Source organism: Polypterus senegalus, chromosome 2, assembly GCF_016835505.1.
Source record: "Polypterus senegalus isolate Bchr_013 chromosome 2, ASM1683550v1, whole genome shotgun sequence".
Lineage (NCBI taxonomy): Eukaryota > Metazoa > Chordata > Cladistia > Polypteriformes > Polypteridae > Polypterus > Polypterus senegalus.
In genome coordinates this window covers 245,673,628-245,693,601 of record NC_053155.1, presented here as the reverse complement: position 1 = coordinate 245,693,601, position 19,974 = coordinate 245,673,628, and positions in this window count along the sequence as shown.

Below are 19,974 nucleotides of genomic sequence, written 5' to 3'. Positions count from 1 at the left end.
TGTCCGTTCTCCGTCATCCACCCTCCTATCTCCGTCATCCGCCTTCAGCTCTCCGTCAACCCCCACAACACACCCGCATTTACGTTAATGAAGTGACGTAATACTCCAGCTCCACCTTCTTCACAAGTTCGTTCGCCGAAGTTATATTTACAGCAAGAATTTACAGCACGACTCAAACTTCGGAACGAAGGTAAATGATGTTGTTGAGTGTCTTTTAATACTGTGTAAGTATACATATTAACACGTGTGCATTAAAACGTGTGCATTTATGGGGTGATTTCTCAGGCTTAAAAGCTCACCTTTTATTAAAAAGTTAAACGCAAACTTTTTTCATTCTGAAGGGCACAAACCACGTCAGATTTCAGCCGTTAAATGCGCGAAAATTTCGGTATAAGACATAAATAAGCGCAACATATTATTAGTTGTATTGTATACTTACAATACATATAGAAACGTGTTAATCGTTACCTAATAGTATGGGATGGCGTTTTTTGACTCAGCTACAGATGGCGAGACCAGAACTGCTTTGGAAAAATACGAACACCTTAAGGCCGATCTGGAAGAAGGTATATCGCAGCGCCTTGATTTAAACGATTCCATGTCTTGGTGGGTTTGCGTTGCTTGTTGTCATTATCTTTACACCTGTTTTTAAGGCTTATTGACTGAAAGGGGCTTTCATGAAAAAAGTTAGGGCTTTGCTACAGGATACACCCTCCACAAGTCAAGGAAGTAAAAATAAAGGTGTATATTTCTGTTTTATTTAAACCTTTTAAGTTTGTATGCATAGCCTCATTTGGCCGTTTTTGTTTTTCTTCTTTCTTCAGTAATAGACTATTTAATCTCCCTAAAGAAAAACAACATATGCATTTTAGTGTTAAAGGATAACCAGTATTTAAACCTTTTATATTACTGTATGCAGTTATTTTACACAATGTTGAAAAATTTATAAGAAAGCTACATATTTTGGCAGTTGCTGCTTTAATTTTCAATGAAATGAAAAAAGCTCTCCAAGAGAAAACAGTTTGCACTATCTAAAAAGGAGAAACCTTCATTTATAAAGGTTTGCTGCAGATGACTTAACTGAAAATAAATGTTCCTATGTGTATAATACATATTTATTTATTTGACTTATGCATTTATCCTAGCAACTTGCAACATCTGAGGTACAATTCGTTGCATTGCTTTTGTTTTTTGCAGCATAGGTAGGTGAAGTGACTTCCTCTGGGTCACACAGAGGTGTCAGTACCAGGATTTGAACTGACAAGCTCCGGGTTTGCTGAAATATTACTGAAGAAAGAAAAAAAAAACTAAAATGGCCAGATGTGGTTATGCATAAAAACTTCCAACCACCAATTATCCAACCCGCTATATCCTAAACACAGGAGCCAATCCCAGCCAACACAGGGCGCAAGGCAGGAAACAAACCCCGCGCAAGGTGCCAGCCCACCGCAGGGCACTACACCCACACACCAGGGACAATTTAGAATCGCCAATGCACCTAACCTGTATGTCTTTGGACTGTGCGAGGAAACCGGAGTATCCGGAGGAAACCCACGCAGACACGGGGAGAAAATGCAAACTCCACGCAGGGAAGCGAACCCGGGTCTCCTAACTGGCACCTTTCACTGCGCCACCGTGCCGCCCCCCCATACAAACTTAAAAGGTTTAAATAAAACAGAAATATATACAGTACCTTTATTTTTACTTCCTTGACTTGTGGAGGGTGTATCCTGTAGCAAAGCTCTAACTTTTTTCATGAAAGCCCCTTTCAGTCAATAAGCCTTAAAAACAGGTGTAAAGATATTGACAACAAGCTATGCAAACCCACCAAGACATGGAGTCGTTTAAATCAAGGCGCTGCGCTACCTTCTTCCAGATCGGCCTTAAGGTGTTTGTATTTTTCCAAAGCAGTTCTAGCCTCCATCGGCATCTGTAGCTGAGTTGAAAAACACCATCCCATACTATTAGTTAACGATTAACACGTTTCTATATGTATTGTAAGTGTACAATACAACTAAAAATATGTTGCGCTTATTTATGTCTTGTACCGAAATTTTCGCGCATTTAACGGTTGAAATCCGACGTGGTTTGTGCCTTTCAGAATGAAAAATGATTGCTTTGAACTTTTTAATAAAAGATGAGCTTTTAAGCCTGGGAAATCACCTCGTAAATGCACACGTTTAATGCATGTATACTTACACAGTATTAAAAGACACTCAACAACATCATTTACCTTCGTTCCGATGTTTCAGTCGTGCTGTAAATATAATTGACAAATGATTCGGTAAATGAACTTGTGAAGTATTACGTCACTTCATTAACGAAAATGCCATGATGTGCCGGGGGTGGGGGGAGTGTGGGGGTTGGATGACGGAAAACTGACAACGGAGAACTGAGAGCGGACGGTGGTGGAAGGAGTGAGGAGGCAGGAGGGGTGACGGGGGATTCCTCGCAGGGAGGAGGAATATTTTGTCGGAGGTAGTAGGAATGATGGAGTTTTCTCGGAGGGAGGAGGATGTCCTAAAATGGACACTGTAAGCCTGTGCAGTAGTGAGGAGGCAGAGCATCAGGAGGACTATGTGCGGCCAACGCTTGTGGGTTGTGGTGATGATTCACTCCAGCGACTTCTATTCAGCATATCTATGGAAGGGAAGGACTTGAGCCTAGGATCCGGATTGGAAGCCCTACTGTGGAGTCATGGAAGCAGCAGGGACCCGGACTTGTTGACTGCATAAGAAGGAAGGCTGAGTCTGTTGGGTATACAGCTCTACAGCTGCAAGGTATGTGATTATAAGCTGAGGAGACGCCAGTTTTAATGGACTGCACTAGGGCACGTGTCTTAAGGGACAGTTTCCTGAACTGCTGGTTTTAGTCTCAGTTTTAAAGGGATATTTGTTTGATTGATTTTTATCCTCCACAATATTAGGTACTTCAGATGTGGAAAGACCTAAAATCTCTGCAATCTTGCATTGAGAAAGGTTCCTTTTGAACCGACTAACAATTCTAACAGAAATTTTGACACAAAGGGAGCAGCTTGCAAAGACTGAGCCTTTGATGGATGCTACTTTTATAGACAAACATGATCTCTCACCTGATACCATATCTCTCACCTGATAACAATTTGTCTGATTAATGTGCAGTCTTCCAAACCACCGCTCTTGAATATTCTGTGCACTTTTCAATCTTATTTTAACTGTGTCCCAACTTTTGTTGAGTGTATTGCAGCCATCACATTCTAAAGTTGTGTATATTTACAAAATACAATTAAGTTGGTCAGTAAAACTATTGAAAATATTTTCTTTGTATGTTTAGAAAAAATAAAGGGTCACATGAATTAATATACCACAGATTTCTATTTTATTGCATTTTGGAAAATATTTTAACTTTTCTGGAAATGGCATTTGTACTTCTATGCAATGGTCTGCACTGATCTCTGAGGGATGTTCATTGTCTTTAATATAGTTAAGCACCCTTTGCAAGGCTTCTTTTCTAAAGTCTGGTCTTTTACTTACCTAGGATGCCCTTTTGTAATGTATTTAATGTTTTCTTTTGAAAGTTTCTATCTTAATGTGTGAACTTACAGAGATAGAGAGGAGGATTTAACCTCAAACATTAATTTAATGAAGGTGATTTGCAAATGCTGCACAGAGGTGGAACCCATTAACAAATTTTATTGCTTGTCAAGATGATTTTTAATTTAAAGAGTTCTGTTGACTTTTTTCTGCTAATTATTAAGAGGCTTTTCATTTGATTTTATATGGCTTGCAAAGCTTTATGAAACACTTAGTAAAAATGTAGTAAATTTCAAATTTAAATTCTCAAGAATAATAGGAGATGAAAGAAACTGCCTCATACTTTCTATCTAATTTTTTTTGAATGGGGCTCTGGCATGTGAATTGATTGTCCTTCTAAAATTTGCTCAGGAAGTTTCTTTATTACCTTTTCTAACAGAGCCAATTTTTTGGATGGTTGGGGTGGGATCATGTTTTTGTTGTTAGTGTCATTATCGTTGTCTTTTTATGACATTTTATATTAGGAGAAACCATCAAATTATTATTTTTGCATTGCTCAGTATTGTTATTTAAGCTCCAGTAAGCATTTCCAGGACCAGTGTTCTTCACAAATCTTGTGCACAGACCTTTACCTTAAGCAATTATCCATTATTTACTGCGACTGAGTATGCTGTTTCTTTTGAATTAAATGTGTTTGCTTTTTCTTAGATAGACAGATAGATAGATAGAGGAACTACATAAGAAAGGGCAATGCAGGGTCTTTTTTTCTTAGGAGATTGCATTCCTTTAATGTGGGAAGCGACATCCTTCCCATCTTCTACAACTGGCCAGTGCGATTCTCTATACTGTGGTGTGTTGGGCTGGTAACATCACTCTATGTTCCAAGATCAGTCCAACATTTCATTAATGTGGATCCCCATTTACTTGTATTAGTGGATCACTTCTGTATCCAGTCCATGAATAGTGACCAGACATAGAGGCTCTTTGGTGCGGGGAAAGTCAATAACCAGCTCCTTGGTTTTGCTCATTTTAAGGTGCAGACAATTTTGTTTCCACCAAGAAATAAAAATCTCTACCGGACTCCTATAATCTGTCTCACCCCCTTTATCAATACAGCCCACATTTGCAGAATCATCTGAGAATTTATGCAAGTGACATGGTCTGGTGATATATGTCTATACATACAGCTCTTTACTTAATCAAACAAGTTCGTGATTCAGCTATTTTTTTTTTACTGGAGTGATCTGGTGGCATGATGAGATGTACTATAGCCCCATAGCTGCCGAAGCCCTGCTTCAAAAACTGGCTTGGGCATTGTCTCCCCATGTCTGAGTGTGTTTTCTTTCTTACAGATGTGTGTTTTTATTTGACTCATATGAACGCATGAATGTGCCCTACAGTAGACTGACACACCATTCAAGGGTTGATTCTCATCCTGCAGCCAGTGTTACCAATATAAGCATCAGTTCGCAGTAAACACAAGCTGGAAAAGTTGGATAAAAACATCAATTTTTAAATCAATAATTTTTAATAGGGGGTTCATTAGAGTAAATTGTCAAAATGTGATTTAATCACAATGAATAAATGTAAATTCTATAATGAAAACTCTTTTGATCACTTGGCAGCATTGGTTTATTGATTGTATTTGACAGTGCAAAAATTGTACAGTGTGCATTACAAATACTTATAAATGAGTCCAAATCATGTTGGTTTATAGGCTTACAGCAAACTACTATGACATGTGTAGAGATTTAAACTTATTACAGCTTATCGTGAAAAACAGAAGTATTTTTATACATTTTAAAGAAGAGATTAGATAAAGAGGTTAAATGTGCCTGTGAAATGATGAAATAATGAATTCAAAAGAAATGATATGCTGCATACAACCTTTTTCTCTCTTTTGTTTAGTGTTGTAAGCATGCAAGCAGGTAATTAGTAATCCTCGTTTTATTAATAGCACAAATTCATTTGAAGGGATAATTTTAACATTAATAATAGATGAAGAGTGTGTTTAACATTTATCTTTACTGGGAACAGTTTTCATACAGAAGCAAAAACTCTTGCTATAAAGTTTTTCACCAGCTGGGGGCAGCATTTAACTACATTGTGGCAGATCTGCTTTTTACTGTGGCACATATTCAAACTGAAAAAGAAGTTTAACTTTGAATTTTAAAGCAGTGGACCATTATAACGAATCGTTTCATACCAAACATGTTATTCTTTGTACTTATTAGCTTTAGCAGAGGGGAAGCATCGGCTGTGAAATTGCTGTACAAATTGTTTCTCTCGGCCAGCCATTACTTTATATAGTGCCTTTCAAAAACCTCACTATCACAAATTGTAAAGAAATCAAAAATAATTAAATCTTGCTTTATATGATGCCTTCAATATTGGACATCATCGAAAACACATGGGTAAAGAAATAAACTGTAATACTGGATTCAGATCTTATTTTACATAGCCCTCCATTTGGAATAATTAAAAATATTACAAATTAATATAATTTAGCCTAATTCCATGTTAGTGACCAATGGCACTCATTATAAGACCGAAAAGCAAGAAACTATTTAGAATGAAGCAGAATTCCTTTAGAATGTGGGCTATCTGGGTTCATCTATTAGTCACCTTCTGACTACAAGACCTCAACAAACACTTTCTTTGTTCTTATTATGCCTCACAAAGCACTAATGACAACACTTTAAATGGGGGGCTACTAATAGGGTATCTAAGAGTCACTAACTGCTCTGTTACAAGAATTTATTGAAGTTTTTTTTGTGTTATGTAACAGTAATGGACTAACATATGCATTACAGCATACCCATCAAACCCCTGTTGAGAAGCTTTACTTTTCCTTCTTTGTGCTACAAACTGTTGCTACAAACACACCATTAAAACATTATAAAAAAGAAGGAGAAAGATTACAGGTAAGCCAGATTCTCACTATTAATGCTTCTGATCAGAAATACAGTCAGAACAGATAGTGATTTTGTTCTAAATCCTGGGTTTCTGTGAACACTAAAAACATGTTATTTTTAGAGCACTAACATCAACAAATGTTTTACCTGCCACCTTATTCTTAGAGTGACTCTATAAAGTGTGATTGAGGCTGAGTGTACAGGGAGCTATAGTAAGTTTACAGTACTCCTAAGCTTTTTTCAGGTAAAATGTACAACTTTGTTGACAAAAGATATTGACATACTGAAGAACCAACAGTCTTTTACATGACTAACTCATTACAAGGGAGTGCTATCAGTCAACCACTCTCTTGCTCTTTAAGCTTTTATTGATTATTTAAATGTTTAAGAAGTGCAGGCATCATCAGGCCTCTCACTGAATAATCACTTCTTTGCTTCTGAATTAACTGGGTGAGTCACAAAGGAATGCCTTACCCAACTTGACTTAATGTTGTGAGGTGTTAAAGTTTGCTAAAATGCTTGAAATGTTACTTTTTTTAAAAGCTATTTATTTATGGTGATTTTCATGATGATTATCTTGCTATCTTTTGTGTTGTCATCATTGCCACAGTGCCGTGACGTAATTGAGGTGTGTTCATTATGCTAACACAAGCTGTCAAGCATGACTGTATTTACTCTTTAGCTGCGTACAGATACTATAGAACCAAAAAACTGGGGCAGAATAGCTTCAGGAAAACATTTGTTTTTGTGATTTGCTAAGGTCAAGTTGAGCATAATGTCTTTTTCTTTTGCATTTTTTTTGTCAGATTCCTCTCTTTGATTTTGTGAGTGGTAGGCATGGAAGTACAGGGGAAGAGGAAGCAAGAAAAACCAAAGTGAAGGTGGATGGATAAAGTAAAAGAAGATCTGATGGAAAAGTGCTTGACTAAGGAGGAGGTGCAAGACCGAGCTGTTTGGAGAAGGTTGATCAAGCACATCAACCCCACATAGAAGTGGAAAAAGATGAGGAAGGATGGACTTTCTCTTTTGAATTCTAGGTTTTTCTTGTAACCTTGACATAATTGGGGGCACACACGGAGCAAGTGATTTAGGCAGGAGGTTAATTGACAAATAACTTAGGCCCTTGTGGACTCTTTGGAGGGATGTGTTAGAGCAATAAGCCCTACATGAAGTAACTGTGCTGTGATCAAACCTCCACATGCCTCATTTGTATCACTTATTTGAGGAAATTAATCATTTTTCTCTTTAAATTCCACCTGTCATTTATTCATTAAGTGGATTTACCATACTTTATCTGGTAGTTCATTGGAAATGTGAATTGGACATACAGTATATTTTATGTGTCATATAATATGAAATAACTGATACATTATCCAAAACTGATCAAAATCACAATTAACCATCCAGCAAGTTTAAAGTAGATATCTCAAGACTTCTGAATAGAATCAACACAGATACTGCGAGGAAGTAAATGGTGCAATGGTCAAGAAACACTTTGGTTTTCTTAAAAGTGATGACTGCAATAATGGATATGAGCTAAAGGATGCTTTAGGCATAACGTGTAACTGCAGTGTGGGTGAGAATTAATAGGATTTCATAGGCGGAGAAATAGCTTAGAGTATTAGTGTAAGTATCCATGGTCCTGAACCATACAACAACACATCCTATGTCTGAGTGACCACTTGAATAAAAGGAAGGTTTTTATGAAGTGCTGCATGTTACCTGTAATAAGATAAATATTTGTAGAAATAATTAAATAAGGTAATTTTTATGCATGGATATATAGATTGTCGTCTCATGAAGATCTTGCAACAGGAAACACACCTCACCCTTTCATGTTTGTCACATCTTGCTGCATAAAGAATTCAGTTTTAAGTACTGTATCTTACTGTATCTGTAAAGTAGAAGCTTGATTTATTATTCCACATAATTGATCAGCTATGAGTTCTTAAGAGAACTGATTACATTTTTTAAAATAAAAATAGTCCAAATAATCTCTTGTGGATTATTTGTAGACTCAACAGAACGTTACTAAAAATGGAAGTGTTTCATAATGGATTATTACTGCATTTTGAAAAGTCTTAACTAGAATTTAAGGTTTCATTTGATGTGAATTAACTAAAATTTACAATTTCTACCTATGGAAAGATAAAAAAGGGTCATAGTGTTCTATTGGTATATAATGTTTTTTCAAATCTATAAATAATTGAAAGAATATTTCAATTTACTTCTCATATAACTGCTAACAATTTTCTCTTTGATTTATTCATGTTTTGAATTTCTGTTGTTTTTGTTTATATTATAGTGTTCATTAGTATAATGTCGTGGTCAATAAAATCCAATGTTTAATAATTTACATAATATTTTTCAGTTATGCATTTCTAATGGAAGAATATTGTCTTATTGTCATGTCTGATCTGTTAATTGTCAGTGTCATTGAAATTGTTCATAATAATAAAAGTGTAGCGCAGTGAATCAGCGGTTAGCACTGCTGCCTCCTGTCTGAGTGGAGTTTGCCTTTTCTCCCTGTTTTCTTTCCACAACATCTGATACATGCATTATTAGTTGTCATTTACTATTCTCAGTGTGTGATGGTGTGCTTGTGTGGCAGTAGGTGATGTGTTATGTTGGCACCGTGTTCAAGGCTGGTTCTTTGCTCCAACGCCTCATTTTTCTTAAATTTGTTTAGGTGGGTTTGAGACTGTTATGTTGATGAAGTGCCATGACCCATTGTATTTGTCAGAAAACATTTCATTCAACTACAAAACTGTTGTGTAATAATAGGCTATACACTAGAATGTAATGTGTTAATAGAATGTAGCATTTATAGAAATGATAATATGGCTTTTATGGCATATATCATTAAAAATAAATAAGTAATCCTGCAGTGTTTGTATGTTTCAGAAAATTACTAGAATAGAGTATCAAAAATGACAGCTATTTATTAGGAACAACAATAAAAAAAATGAAAGCCTGCAGTATATTTTGTAAAGCTCTTATATTCGTAAGACAAGCTATGACCTTGTCATTATGAATATAATTAAAACAATCCTATATGCAAAAAATGTACAGCCTTTTAAGAAAATAGAATAGGATAAACTATTCAAAGCTAAGTGTTTTGGCTCTTCCTCAGCCTAATACTTTTGGTTCCTCTGGAGAGAAGATTCAAATAAATATTGCTTGTAAAATAGACATAACATTATGAAATATTTTTTCTAATAAACTTTGTCATTTTTGAGTCTGGAAAACTTGATATACAGTTAGGTCTATAAATATTTGGACGGAGACAACTTTTTTCTAATTTTGGTTCTGTACATTACCACAATGAATTTTAAATGAAACAACTTAGATGCAGTTAAGTGAAGACTTTCAGCTTTAATTCAGTGGGGTTATCAAAATGATTGCATAGCATTTTTTAACACAATCCCTTTATTTCAGGGGCTCAAAAGTAATTGGACAAATTAAATAACTGGAAATAAAATGTTCATTTCTAATACTTGGTTGAAAACCCTTTGCTGGCAATGACAGCCTGAAGTCTTGAACTCATGGACATCACCAGATGCTGGGTTTCCTCCTTTTTAATGCTCTGCCAGGCCTTTACTGCTTTACGGCTTTCAGTTGCTGTTTGTTTGTGGGAGTTTCTGTCTGAGGTTTAGTCTTCAACAAGTGAAATGCATGCTCAGTTGGGTTAAGATCAGATGACTGACTTGGCCATTCAAGAATTTACCACTTCTTTACTTTAATAAACTCCTGTTTTGCTTTGGCTGTATGTTTTGGGTCATTGTCCATCTGTATCATGAAACGCCGCCCAATCAATTTGACTGCATTTAGCTGGATTTGAGCACACAGTATGTCACTGAACACCTCAGAATTCATTCAGCTGCTTCTGTCCTGTGTCACATCATCAATAAACACTAGTGTCCCAGTGCCACTGGCAGCCATGCACGCCCAAGCCATCACACTGCCTCCACCGTGTTTTACAGATGATGTGGTATGCTTTGGATAATGAGCTGTTCCACGCCTTCTCCATACTTTTTTCTTGCCATCATTCTGGTAGAGGTTGATCTTTGTTTCATCTGTCCAAAGAATGTTTTTCCAATACTGTGCTGGCATTTTTAGATGTTCTTTAACAAAGTCCAATCTAGCCTTTTTATTCTTGAGGCTTATGAGTGGCTTGCACCTTGACGTGCACCCTCTGTATTTACTTTCATGCAGTCTTCTCTTTATGGTAGACTTGGATATCGATACACCTACCCCCTGGAGAGTGTTGTTCACTTGGTTGGCTGTTGTGAAGGGGTTTCTCCTTACCATGGAAATGATTCTGTGATCATCCACCAGTGTTGTCTTCTATGGACGTCCAGGTCTTTTTGCGTTGCTGAGTTCACCAGTGCTTGCTTTCTTTCTCAGAATGTACCAAACTGTAGATTTTGCCACTCGTAATATTGTACCAATTTCTCGGAGCTGTTTTCGCAGCTTAAGGATGGCTTCTTTCACCTGCATGGAGAGCTCCTTTGACCGCATGTTGTCTGTTCACAGCAAAATCTTCCACATGCACGCACCATACCTCAAATCAACTCCAGGCCTTTTATCTGCTTAATTGATAATGGCATAACAACATACTTGCTCACACCTGTCCATGAAATAGCCTTTGGGTCAATTGTCCAATTACTTCTGAAATTAAGGGATTGTGTTAAAAAAATACTTGTCTCACATTTTTATGCAATCGTTTTGTTCACCTCTGCACTTCAACTGTATCTGAGTTGTTTCATTTAAAATTCATTGTGGTAATGTACAGAACCAAAATTAGAAAAAAGTTGTCTCTGTCCAAATATTTATGGACCTAACTGTATGAATGTATTGAAAAAACAGCAGTACTATCCACTTTGATTGCAGAAGGAAATCAGACTCTTTCTTGGAGATTTGAAGATCTGTCATATTCTAATGCATTCTTAATATTGTCAAGGTAAATTTCTCTTGGGTGTCTTATATCTGGTTATTGTGTTGTAGTATGCAAGCTGCATAATATACATATGATATAACAGTTTTCATCTAATTCTCCATGCATGCCTGTCCAGGATTTTCATTTTCTGTATATGTTATGCTACTGCACCCTTAATTTCAGATATTACATGTTGTATGAATAATTTAGAGTAAATTAACCATAGTTAGATAAGTTAACCTTCTGTTTCTGTATACTCATTATTATTTAGGTAAAAGAAAAGCCAAAATGGACAGAATAAAATAACATGAAAAAATTAAAGAAGCAGCCAGTAAGAGAGGGATGACCATGGAGCAAGTGAAGATTCTGGCAAAAGAGCGAAATAATTGTAATCAATTGCTTTAGACCTCATTACTGTAAGATGTAATGCAAGAAGGTAAAAAGTAACAAAGTGAATAGGTTTCATTAAGCTGACGTTTGAATGACTTGAATTTAAAGTAAATTGTGTTGCTTATATTTTCTTCTAATTAGCTAGATGTTAAAGACTAATGGCTTGAACTAAAAATAATGAAATGATGTAAAATACATCATACTAGTTGTTTCAGTAAGAAAGAAAGAAAGTAAGAAAGATGACAGTAATTGAAATAAAAAAGAATAGTGGTATCTCATGCTAATCTCAAGAAAATTGGAAGCCCAGTGCTTGTTTCAAGGAATAAGCATCACTGAAGCGCAACAATTTAAAAGAGAATGATGCCTGATGCTTAATGGTAGAAATCTGGATCACATAGTGATACGCCATCAGTTCAGAGAGGAGCTAATGACATGCTTTTTTGATGTCTGAATCATAAGATGTGGGCCTACTGTTACAGCAGAGACAGAAATCCACTGATTGAGGGGTGATGTAGCCTTTTGTACAGAGCCTTTGAAAATTAAATTGTTACGCGTAGGGCTACCAATACATTAGCTTCTTCACAACATTCCACAGACCCCATAATGTTGAGAGTGCTACATTGATCAACATTACTTTTCTTAACATGCTTAATATATTGTCTACAGAAAGTTTAATCACCATAGTTAGATATACTTTTGTTTTACCCAAAGGGAAATTAAAACTTTACAGAAGTTAAAACACTGAAAGCAATAATATTGTCTGACATGCGTGAGTTATATTTTTAGAATTTATATTGTTAAATTGCATAAAGAAGTCACAATTCAAAAACTGAATTTTTCATTTTTGCCTAAATGGTCCTTGTTTGCCAAGACCCCACATTATACCCACTTAAAGTACTCATGACTTTCAACCGCTGCCCTTGTAAATTTATTATCGTTCATCAACATGATAACAATTTTAAATGTATGGCACTTGTCCCATCCTCACTTCATCATGGACATCCTGTTTTATATTATGTACTGTATGAACTAAATCTTATGTCCAAATATGGATTTAGAAGCAACATCCATATCCACTGTTCCAGCCTTCTCCAGCCTTCTCGCCTGGACTGTCCAGAGACAATCTGTATGTCTCTTTTGAAAGCAGGAGACCTTCGAGGGGATCTGAAAACATCCTGTTAGAGACAGAATGGAGCCCATGACCTGGTCTCCTAGTATCTTTATGTAGCTTTAATGCCACATGTATCTGATTTTCATTGTTTTCATCTATCTGTTTTAGGGTTGGGGTGAAGGGTGTGTGGGTTGGGGATATCTTTTCCAAAAATACTTAATTTTGACCTTTAGTGATACTTATTAGTTAAGGAGTGCTTTTTCAAAAATTTGTTGGAAAGTGTAGACAGTAAGTTATAAAACTATGAATGGATTCTCCTCATTACTTAAAGATTGTTTCATGGATAAGCAACTCTGACTGTATTCATTGTAATCAGCAAACACTCTTTTCTCTGCAGTTTTATTTTGGCAACAGTCGCCTTGCCGGCTCTATGAGCTTCATGCTGTAGTAGCCTCACACTTCTGGGCCAGACAGACAGACACACACACTTCCACGCGTAGAAATTTAGTTTTCTGTTTCCTTGGAAGTGCAGCCCTTACCCCAACTCCAATTCTCACTTGCGGGCCAGACAGACACACACTTCCACACTTAGTCATTTATATATAATATGTTAAACAGAAACACTGTTATAATGTCAGTAATCTCAAGGTAAAATTGAACTCATCTTCACCATAATAACACAATACATGTGCTTTAGATATGAACAAATCTGAATTTCATTAAATGGAGAATCATGAGTATTCTCTTTGTATGTACGCCTGACCTAGAAGTATGATCAGCATACATGTGAAGAAGCTAGCTTCTTGTCGTCTAAAAAATAGGCAAAGTCCAGCACAATTAAACTTTGCATTTACCATGAGCAGGTCTGCAAGTACTCCTCATATTTCCTGGCTCCTTGACACATGCCTTTTGATTTTTGGAAAGCTTTTGAACAGAAGATGAGATGATAAATGATAATAGAAAAAAGTGTGTAGGGTGTCAAAATCCAGTCATTGTACAGAAGATGCAAAGTTGATGAAGTGGGGAGTAAAGCAAACGTGACCAGAATGGGTTAAGAATTCATTTAATCTTATTAGATTCAAAGTTCCTGATGAATTAGGAATGAGCCCATTTTTAGTTAGAAACTGGAAGATGTATTAAATCGATGACTTTTTGCAACATTTGTGTTGTTGCCTGAAGTGTGTTGAGGGATTCCAATGAAGGAAGATGCAGACTGAATAATTAAAAGGCTTACACTTAAGGCAAATTTAAGACACAGTAACATTTGGAATTTTGTGAAAATGCAGATCATTGAGATATGTCTTGGAAACTTCCATACAGCCGTGAATGTTTTAAGGATGAGGAGCTATGAAATATTTCTAATTTGATAGGCATATACATAAAAGAATAATTAAGCAGTCATTAATATATTCATAGCTCAATTGTGGTATTCATGTCATAAAGAGTTGCAATTTCTTGTAAGGAAACAAAAGACCTAATTAATTTGGATGAATCATTCATAGCAAGAAACACAAAATGGAGACACAGCAGACAGCATGAGGAAGTCTTCCTTGAATCATAGGGAGTCTTTTCCTTCTTTATAGTTTTATGTTGTGCAAAACCCCTTCGCTCCAAAAGGGTAACACAACCTCAGCTGAGAATAAACATTCCCTCATTACATAATGTGGTCTTTGAGTTACACACTCAACAATGCTATTTTGTATTTCTGCATAGTCTACTCCTGTTAAAGCTTCCTTTGCAATGAGTAATGATGTATTACTATTTGTTGCATTTTTATATATAGCCTAACTTTATATTTGAAAAATATAGTGATTTTAACTTTATTTTCTTTTTTGTTTAATCTTCCAGGTACTACTTCAGCTCTTGGGCAAGGTAATTCCCTTAACTGTGGAACATGGACATAGCAGATATGAGAAATGGCCTCATTATTTTATAATCCCAGAGACCCCAGTATCTATTCTCCTGCTTCACAATTATCCTGCATATTTTATTTTCTGTGTATTGTTAAACTGTTTAAAAGGAAGGCCTGCTTTGTTTCTTTAGAAAATTCATTTTATTTAAGAACTAGGGTACAATTAGGTTTGATTTTTTTCTTTTTTTTAGTGTTTCTTTTGACGACATGCATGTTAGGATTGTATGTAAATACAATTAATCCGTTCCAGACCGTACGAACTGTATGTAAATATATTTTCTTTAAAGATTTTTAAGCACAAAAATAGTTAATTATACCATAGAATGCACAGCGTAATAGTAAACTAAATGTAAAAACATTGAACACCCAGGCTCCCTGCTCAGCAGCTCGCTTGCTCTCAGCTGTACATGAGCCTGCGCTTGCTCGCTCTCTCTCACTCCCTCTTTCTCTCACTCACTTGCTCTCACGCTCTCTCTCTTTCGTGTGCTTGCTCGCTCTCTCTCTCTTTCTCTCTCTCTCTCTCTCTCTCTCTCCTGCACCAGCTTTCTCCTCCTGCTTCCTGCCTTCTCCTGCAACCTCCCGTTCTTTCCTGTTCTCTTCTTTTTCCCTTTAGCCGACTTGCGCTTCTATTTATGAAGAGGCGTGGTAGTCATGGCAATCAGCAGCTCCTGAGAACAATTATGAATGCGGATCACTTCTCACCTGTGCACTTAGGTGAGAAACACCCACATCACAAACTCCTCAGGAACCGCTTCGGCCACACACCACCACACCCCCTCGCTAAGCCGCGAGTGCGGTGATTATTTATTAAAACTGGCCTTTTTGATGGGAGTTGTAGACCCGCTATACCACAGGAGGAAGCTGGTTTGAGAAAAGGTTACAGTTTTGAGGGATAGTCCCTCTGTGTGATGCACTGATAACAATATACAGTACAGGGAGAGACTGAACATGTGCAGAAATCATTGGTGCATCTGAACTGAAAGGGAAATGAAATAGAGCACAAAGAGTTCACAGCGAATGCACAGGGAGAGACTGAACACGTGCGGAAATCATCGGCACGTACAAACCGGAAGGGAAACTGGCTTGTTCGTCAACCGAGTGTGTGGTCGTGAACAGATGCAAAAGTTTGGTGAACTTTTTGGTCGTAACCAGGTTTGTACGTGTTCAGAGACGTTCTTGAACCAAGGTTCCACTGTACAGTATTAGTTGCTTGGTTTCTGCTAGTACTGAAGTTGAGTTGACAACTGATGTTAACACCCCTGAAAATCAAGAGAGGCTAGGATCTCAAATGTTCATGTTTTTCATATTTCATGTGTTTTCCATAATAGACTACATTATGAATTTTCTAAAATCTAGCTCATTGCCACCAAACATTGATCAAATATGCTATTACATAACAATAAATTTCTGTTGGTTCCATTTGTAAAATCATCGCTATCTGAAATTGAACAGAGATATTCCATCTCATATGTTATGTTTTTCAGAAAAATAGTCATTTGTATACTGAATTTCAAAAACATATCATTAAGATATCCAAATACAGTGTCTGAAACCTTCCTTAGAAGAATAAGTTCTCTGAAATATGTCCCATTTGCAGTTGAACCAAGAGCTTCTGAAACCTTTATTATTTTTTTCTAAATGCTTATGAACAATATCCTGTACTGTTAAGTTTAATAATTTTGGTTTGCATGATTTCTACTAAAATTAATTTAGTTTTTCCCAAAGTCTTTTTTATTTTAAGATATTATAATTATCACATTAAATCCATAGCTCCCATTTGACTGATAATGTTATAGTAAATTTATCTAAATATCAGATTATCACTGTAAAACACACCATCAACAACATTTATTAAAAAATGGAGTTTGAAATACTCTCTGGTGCCCCTTGTGGTCACTATATATATATATATATAATCGTAGATCCCGGAATACAGGCCGACCCGGTATATTAGCCGAACCCCTTCTCTACCTACTAAATTACATGTATTTGCCGATGACTGATATTTAAGCCGACCCCCTTCTCCAAGCAAAATTTTCTAAATTTCCTTAAAAGTGTCTTTTCGGGTATATTTATAATGTTTATCGGCGAGAATTTGAGACTGCCGGCATTTTTGATATATAATATAATGTGCATAATTAGCGAACTCTCCGTGGATTGTTGTCGGGTCTAGGAGAAAACACAGACGGAGGAGGAAAAGAAAGCAGAAGCGGGGGCCGCAGATCCGACGTTATGCTAAAGCTAAAAAACAACCATACAAGCCCTATACAGAATTTTTTCTGCACTGAAGGAGCTACTTTTAATCTCATTGTAGATGCGTATTGTGACAATAAAAGGCATTCTATTCTAGAAACAATTTCATACTGTACTCACCCTTTACTTTGACATCTTTGGGCTGCAGTAAGGGAGGAGATATTTCCACACAATGTCCATCTTCGCTTTCGATTGCGATCGCTTACTTTTACCTTCTCTTCCTTCCTTAGCAATTATGTGTCTTGCTTGCATGGTCTTAATGAATTATATATATAGGTAAATCACTGCAATGACGGAAATTACATCCACAAACACATGTATCTGGGCTCCGACTGACGCTACTAACGCTCTCGGTTGTTTGTTTACAATCGCAAGCGGATACACGTGACCGCATCCGTTTCGTAACTCAAGATGTTGATCGTAAATCAAAACAAAAAAATTCATTTTAAACTTCACGATAATTTATTATAAATTTTATTAATAAAATCAACAACTAAAACACTTTTTTGAATAAATTCTTTATTTAATTTAAAGTACCGGCATGCAAAGTTACTTCTTCATCTGAAAGATGGCTCTTTGGTTTCGTCATTATTTACTTCAGTATTCATTGGCAAAACCGGCATTGCGCTGGAAATCTTGAATCTGAAACGATACTCGTTGTATAAACCGACCCCCAAACTCCAAGCCAAAAATCTAGGATGAAATTCTCGGCTTATATAACAGGATCTACGGTATATATATATATATATATATATATATATATATATATATATATATATATATATATATATATATATATATATATATAGTATTCGTAGTCTGAGTCCCAGTCTGATTGTATGGGTGGTTACCTACCAGGTAACGCATGTAGTTGGTCTGCCAGTCGGCAGACTTCCGCCATGGGCCCTCTCAGTTGCGAGAAGCAGATCATAGAATGTTGCATAGTTTACAAAGAGTATGTGACACGTGTTTCGCCCTTATTTGGGCTCATCAGGTATACACACTCCACTGCACCCCTCGCGGGGATGGAACCTTGGACGTCAGTGGCAAAGCCTCTGTACACTGCACCACGGCATGTGGTTCATTTATTAAACAGCCTGAAGATCGGAGTAATTGCATTCATAGCATTCATAGACTGAGTTCCGATCTGACTGTATGGGTGGTTACCTACCAGGTAACTCATGTAGTTGGTCTGCCAGTCGACAAACATCCACCACGGGCCTGATGTCCAGACTGTCAAATAAATGAACCACACGCCGTGGCGCACCATAAAAATTCTTCGCCTCTGACACTGACATCCGAGGTTCGATCCCCGCGGATCCCCGTGGAGTGTGTACAGCTGATGAGCCCAAATAAGAGTGAAACACATGTTTGCATTATTTGACAGCAAACAATATATATATATATATATATATATATATATATATATATATATATATACTAGCTGTGTAAGCCCATGCTGTAAAAAGTTTGGGCTCCTAGAAAGTATTGAAATCAGAAAAAAGTTTGAAATGCAGAGTCGGCAGTTTTGTTTTGCGCATGTGCTCACCCCCCTTGTCTCTCAGTGGGCTAAGCAAGTTTCTGTCTCATTTGTCTTTCCTTGGTGGTTTCACTTTGGCAACTGAGTTGCCTTCTTTCAGCCTCGTACTTCTTTCTTGTTACAACTCGTTAACTTGGTGCCGCCTTTGAGCTTTATGCTGTAGCCTCACACTTCCTTCCGGGCTGCCTCGCTGTTACAGGCCAGACAGACAGACACACACAACTTAAAATTTCAACTTAAAATACGATGCATCTTGCTAATAATTATAAAATGCTGTTATATCACCTAGCCTTCCTTCCCTTCTAGAATGAACTAAGTGGTGCTGTTCATTCAGATTCTTTTAAAATGTTTTAAAATAAGGGCAGGGTCTCTAGCAGCAGCTGGTGAAAGCAGAAAAAAAGAACTGTAGCAGTGCTGAACCAGCAGAAGGAAGTGGTCTGAGCTAGCAAACTATTTTTCAAATGAGTAGCTTATATGCCAGCATGTAGTCACCATCTTCATGTGACAAAGCAATGTTCTTCTTTTAAATGCTTTGAGCATGGAAAGGTGCTATATAAATAAAATTTATAATTAATTATTTAGGAAAGCAAAGCTACCTAAAAGAGCTGTATAATAGGGAACAGTCTGTCTGGACAGGTCTACCAAGCACTGTGCATTGCTACAATATCTTGGTGGCCTTCTATTATGAATCTAGGTGGAAATCTTACCTTAAATCTTGGAATCTGAAATTTAGTTAAAATCATGGGAACTAACCCAATGTGTCCAAAATCAGAAGAGGAATAGGATCAAAGGCTTGGCTGGTAGGGAGGTAAAAAGGTAACAGTTTTGAAGACAAAACAAAGAGGAGAATTGTAAGTGCATAATTTTAAATTAAGTGAAATGGAACAACCTCACTTTGGGTTAATACAGGACTGATTTGTTTCATAGCCAAGCCCAGTGAGTTTGTTTTGAGGTATGATTTCTTGACACTTAATTTACACTTTGAGATCAACCCTTTCCTTTTTATTATAAACAATAAATTCTTATACCCACTACAATTGGTCTTTCTTTTGCAATTTTATGATTCTAAATAACGAGTTACTGAATCATGGATATTCTCTTTAGACCATAACAACATTTTATAGCTTCAACAATGTGTGCTAACATAACAAGGAGAGTATTATCATTGTTGTAAAACATGGTGCTGGCAGCATCATGGATGAGAGATTATTCTTTCATTCATTCTTCCATGAAGACTGGGCAAAATGGATGAAGTACACTATTTAAAATTTCTGAAGGAAAATATTTTACAAACTGCAAAAGACCTGAGCATTTTATGAAATCCTTCTTCCAGAAAAGCAATGAACAAATACATGTTGCCTAAACCACAGTCTGTGAGGGCTTGAATATTATTGCAATGGTT